The sequence below is a fragment of the Tupaia chinensis genome, unplaced genomic scaffold (genome assembly GCF_000334495.1).
Source record: "Tupaia chinensis unplaced genomic scaffold, TupChi_1.0 Scaffold144017_1, whole genome shotgun sequence".
Classification (NCBI taxonomy): Eukaryota; Metazoa; Chordata; class Mammalia; order Scandentia; family Tupaiidae; genus Tupaia; species Tupaia belangeri.
The window spans coordinates 67,132-72,915 of NW_006203869.1; the positions used below are offsets into that span (position 1 = coordinate 67,132).

A 5,784-nucleotide genomic window follows, 5' to 3' on the forward strand; every position below is an offset into this window, starting at 1 on the left:
ATTATACTAACTACTGGTCCCAAAAATAAATAAAGATTTTAAAAACTAGAATTATTTATTTAATTTTATTTATTATACTATTATTTTTTATTTTTTCAATTTATTATAGGGCATGTGCATTCATCAGAGAGATGGAAAGTGAGAAAGCAAGTCGCCAGTTCTGGGACTTGAACCATGGTTGGCCACGTGGGAGTCCACTGCCTTAACCACCATGCCACTTCCTGGCTCCCTGTTGGTCACTTTCATTTTGCACTGGGGCCTCCAAATTAGGTAGCTGGACCCTGCTCCCACGGTTGTTACTGTATTCAAGATAGAGCGCATGCACATGCACGTGAGAGGGACTCACTGGTTAGGCTATGTGAGATCCTAGACACCACCCAGGTGCCCACATGACCTCAGGCCAACCCAGGGACCTGTGCCTGTGACTAGACACGTGGCCTCTAGCTCTGCAGTTCTGTTTGCTACTGGCTGCACCACCAGGTCAGCAAAAAGAGTTTTTAATAGGGCGTGGTTCTGTCTCTTACTGTGAGGGGTTACTCACACACACGGAGGGGGTTCAGACAGTGGGCAGTCAAAAAGAAAACGGTGGCTCTCTACCACAAGGATAAACCCTAAGACTGAAGCAGGTATAGCTACTACACAGGACACCCTGAGTTAGAGACACGGAGCTAACAACAGGTGCATTGGGGGCTGGTAGATGGTGTGGTGGTGGTGAAGGTGACGGACTCCCACTTGGTTGGCCACCCTTCAAGTCCCAGACATGGTGGCTTGAAACTGGATGCATGTGTGCACGTGCCCAAGATCCTGAGAGCAGAATGGAGGAGAAGGGATTGCAGCGTGGTCATCCTTCCTGGGGGGTAATTTCTCACTTCCCCTCTCTCTGTCTCTCTCTGGTGAACACATGTGCCCTAGGACGAAAACCTAAAAACAAAACAAAACAAAAACCAAATACATTTAATTAATGATGGTTTGGGGCTGACCTAGTGATTAAGGGAGATGACTCCCACATGGTGAATCTCTGTTGGAATCCCAGCCCCAGCAGCTTGAAAAATACACAGGGTGTGTGTGCATGCTTGCCGCAAATCCCAACAGGACGGAGAAACGGACAAGGGGTTACAGTGTCACCACGGCCCACTCGGGTGTGTTATTTTTTGTCTCTGGTGAGTGCACAAGCCCTCTGGCAATTAAAAAATGATTTTATGTGTTAAATTTTATTTCAGAGCTTAGATGTTATTTGTCTAAGCACTTCTGTAACTTTGGCTTCCTAATCAAAGCTGTGTATATCAATATAAAAATAACTTTCTTATTTTTTTTTTTTTTTTTTTTTGCTACAAAGTATGTTCCCTCGCCACAGAGAAGGAAAGTGAGAAATCACTCCCATGGGTGATGGTCATGTCACAATGCCCTATCCTCCACTCTCCTCTTGGGACTTTGAGCACGCGTGCACATGTGCTCAGCATGATTTTTAAGCCACCAGGTCTGGGACTCAAACCATGCAGTTGGCCATATAAGACCTAGCTGCCTTAGCCTCCACACCACCTGCTAGCCTAAAACTACTATTATTTTTAGAGAGAGTTTTTTTTCTTTTTTTTTGTAGGGGGGAGAGGTTTTTGCTATAGAGTGCGTGCGTTCGCCAGAGAGACAGAGAGATAGAAAACAAGAAATCACCCCCCAGGAGGGATGACCATGTTGCAATCCCTTCTCCACCATTCTCCTCTCGGGATCTTGGGCACGCGCGCACACGTGCCCGACGTGAGTTTAAGCCACCAGGTCCGGGACTCAAACTGCAGTCGACTACATGGGAGTCCAGTGACATAGCCATTACGCAAACTGCTGGTTCCTTTAGAGAGATTTTTGCTATGGGGTGCATGTGCTTGCTGAAGAGACAGAGAGACAAAGAGACAGAAAGCGAGAAACCACTCCCTAGGGGAGATGGCCATGCTGGAATCCCTTCTTCTCCTGTCTCCTCTCAAGATTTTGGGCATGTACATGTCCTCAGTGTGAGTTTTAAGCTTCCAGGTCTGGGACTCAAACTGCTGTCAACTACATGGGAGTCCTGTGACATAACCATTACGCTATCTGCTGGTCCTAAAACTATTGTTTTTGAAGTTTATTTCTTCCGTGAATAAGAAAGACAGAGAGAGAGAGAGACAGAGACAACACACCCAAGAGGGTCTTGATGCCACAATCAACAAGCAACATCAGCCAGCCCTGGACTGCGGACATGCACATGTTCGAGGTACTGAGAGATCTCTGGACCTGAATCTGGAACCTTCTCATGTGGATCAGCCTCGCCGCACCACTGTCCAGCCTCGAGCCTTTCTTTTTGCTCTTCCACAGAGTGTCTCTCTATGAGAGGAGATACTTGGCCCTCGGAGAAGTAAACGCTCGGCCTCCGTAGCTGCAGTGGTTCGGACCGTAGGCCATGCCCTAACCCCGGGCACCTGTGAATGTTACTTTATTGGCAAAAAAGATGTTTGCAGATGTAATCAAATTAAGGATCTCAAGATGAGATCATCCTGGGCTATCTGGAGGGCTCTAAATCCAATGACAAATGTTTATCAGAGGCAGAGAAGACATGAAAGTGGAAAAGGCATTTAGAGATGGAGGCGGCAGGGAGAAGGGATTACAACATGGCCTTCGCCCCTGGGGATGTTTTCTCACTACCTCTCTCTCTGTCTCTCTCTGATGAACCCACATGCTTTATAGCAAAATTGAAAAATAAAAATAATAAGATGGAGGCAGAGATGGGACTTGTGCACCACTGATTAAGAAATGCCGGAAGCTCCCCAGAGCCTTCGGGGACCAGGCAGCCCTGCCGGCGAATGGATTTCACTCTGGCCTCCAGACCGTGAGAAGATCCCTTTCTATTACTTTAAACCACCAGGTGGTGGGACTTGGTGAGCAGCCCCAGAAACAGCATTCTCGCTGAGCACAGCAGGACGGACTTGGGTGTCCACGCGTTCTCGCTGGGAGGATTTATTAGCCTTGTTATTTAAGATGACATTTCCGCTGCAGCGCTCAGAGCTGTCCTGCGGCTCCCTGATCTCGCCACCAACACGAACACTCGTAACTCCCCTTCCTGCCTCTGCCGTTTATTCCCGAGCCACTGAACTGAGCAGAGCTAGCACGGGTAATACCCAAGGTGACTTATTAGTAAGGCAACGACCTAATTTAGTGCGCCAGCATCCGAAAGCATAAGTCTAATGACGGCTGATTTTTGCCCAAATGAACGTCAGGAAGGTAATTACCACTGGTTCTGGGGTGAAGTACGACACATTGTTTCCTCAAGGTATTATTTCTTCGCATTAATAGAGTGATATTCAAGCTTTGCAACACCTTGTGAAGACAGGGAAATATATTTCTTATAATGCTGTCTGCTGTGCATTTCTTTGTATTCTCCTTTTTAAAAACATTTTATACTTAAGCAATCAAATTTCGATTCTTTTTTTTAAGAGTTTTTTTTTTTTTTTTTTTTTTTTTTGCTATAGGGCACGTGCACTCACGGGAAAGACAGAGAGAGACAGAGAGACAGAAAGCAAGAAATCACCCCCCAGGAGGGATGGCCATGCTGCAGTCCCTTCTCCTCCATTCTCCTCTCAGATCTTGGGCATGCACGCACACACACCCGGCGTGAGTTTAAGCCACCAGGTCCAGGACTCAAACCGTGGTCAGCTACGTGGGAGTCTAGCGACATAGCCATTACGCTAACTGCTGGTCCCTCGATTCTCTTTTTAAAGATTTTTTTTTGAGAGAGATTTTTGCTATAGGACGCATGCACTCGTTGGCGAGACAGAGACAGAGAGACAGAAAGTGAGAAATCCCCCCCTGGGGGAGATGGCCACTCCGAAAACCCTTCTCAGTTTTCCTCTTAGGATTTTTTTTTTGTTTTTTTAAACACACGCGCCTAGCGTGAGTTTAAGCCACCGGGTCGGGGACGCGATCCACGGTCGACTACGTGGGAGTCCAGCGACATAGCCATTACGCTAATTGCTGGTTCCCCCTTTACTTATTTATTTTTAATATATTTTTTTAATTCCAAGAAAAGCAGTTTTAATGTTAATAAATAAAAAAAAAAAATGCTAAGGAACTTTGCTTAAAACTTAAAGCCAGAAAACAGGTTAGGTTTCTATTCAAATAGTAGGTACATGAACCTATGGTCAGTTTTATTTATTTTTATCTACTCATTTTTTAAAGAGAAGTAAGCGTTTATTTCGTTGATCACAAATAAAGCTGGTCGTGTTGGGTTTTGGCCATCAGTCAGGGGCCAAAACCCATGTTCTTGTCGACCCCTCCAACTCTTCCTTGGTTTCATCCTTGGCCAGGGCTGGGGCAGCAGCAGGAGCAGCAGTGGTGGCAGCGGCCACGGGGCAGCGGCCACGAGGGCCTTGACCTTCTCAGCAAGTGGGTCTCCACAGAAAAGCCAGGACCTGCTTGTACCCATTGCTGCTAGCGTGGGGCTCTGATGTGACAGCTGGGGGGCAGTGCGGCTTCCCTGGCTCCCCCCTTGTCTCCCGTCTTTATCAGCTGCCCGTCCCTCAGGATTTTCAAAGGTGTCCCTGGAGATCTAAGGGGGATGCCAAAAGCCTGGAAGAAGGCAGTCTTCTTGGGCCCAGACCAGTGCTCTGGGCTGGCACAGTGACTTCCCCAGGGGCAATGGCACCAGCACCGGCGGCTGCTGGCACCTTATTGGCCAGCAACACGCCCCTGATCTCAGTGACGTCCTTGGTGAACACGGAGCCCACATTCCCCTGGATGTGAGGCAACGGCCTCTCCAGAGCTGGGCTGTTTCCAGATGTCCCAATCATGGTGTTCCTGTGCGTCGTGGTGTTCTTGCCCATCAGCACAACGGCCTTCCTGCAGAGGGACGTGCAGATGTGCTGCACCTGCTTGAAGCCCACGTTGTCCATGCCCATGATGAAGCATTTTGGATGATCATCCAAAAGCTGGATGGTTGTAAGGAAGTAGCTGGATTTCCAGGTTGCCCTGTCTGCCCTGGGCACCATGGCAGAGCGTCAGGGATTGCCACGCAGGGTGTAAAGACGATGTCACTCGCCCAAGGGCACCTGGAGTCACCTCACACAAGTAGGTGGTGAAATTTTTATTATTTTAGATAAAAGTCTTTCCTTTATTTGATTTATTATTATTGTTATTTTCAATTTGACAAGAGTGACACACACACAAAGAAAGAGAGAGAAAGCAAGCCTCCAGGTCCGGGACTTGAACCATGGTCAGTCATGTGGGAGTCCAGCATCACCATGCCACCTGCCAGCGCCAGGTGGTGAAATGATTTTAAAAATATCTTTTTAGAATTATTAATTAAATTAAATTCTTTATTTTTGCCATAGAATGTGTTGCTTGCCAGAGACAGTGAGAGAAAGGTAAGAAATCAGCCCCCGGAGGGGATGACCACACCACAATCCCTTCTCCTCCATTCTCCTCTTGGGATTTTGGGCATGCATGCACACATGCTCAGTGTGAGTTTCAAGCTGCCAGGTCCAGGACTCGAATTGTGGTTGACCATGTGAGAGTCCAGCTTCTTAACTACTACACTTCCTGTTGGCTTCTATATTTTTTTATTATCGTTATTTTTAAAGGAAATACTTTAATTGTATTTACTATTATTATTTTGTAATTTGACCAGAGAAAGAAGAAAGTGAGAAAGTAAGCCATCAGGTCCATCTTTGCCATGTGGGAGTCTGCTCTGCCACCTGCTAGCCCTGGTGGTGAACTGTTTTCAGTTAAATAACATTTCATGATAGTACCAAAAGAAAATGAAGCATT

The 5,784-nt window shown here is 46.9% G+C and overlaps 1 pseudogene; it reads right to left on the bottom strand.

Moving 5' to 3' along the window:
• Positions 1-2,154: 2,154 nt before the first annotated feature.
• On the bottom strand, positions 2,155-5,006 carry LOC102498338 (60S acidic ribosomal protein P0 pseudogene; annotated as a pseudogene).
• Between the last annotated feature and the right edge of the window lie 778 nt (positions 5,007-5,784).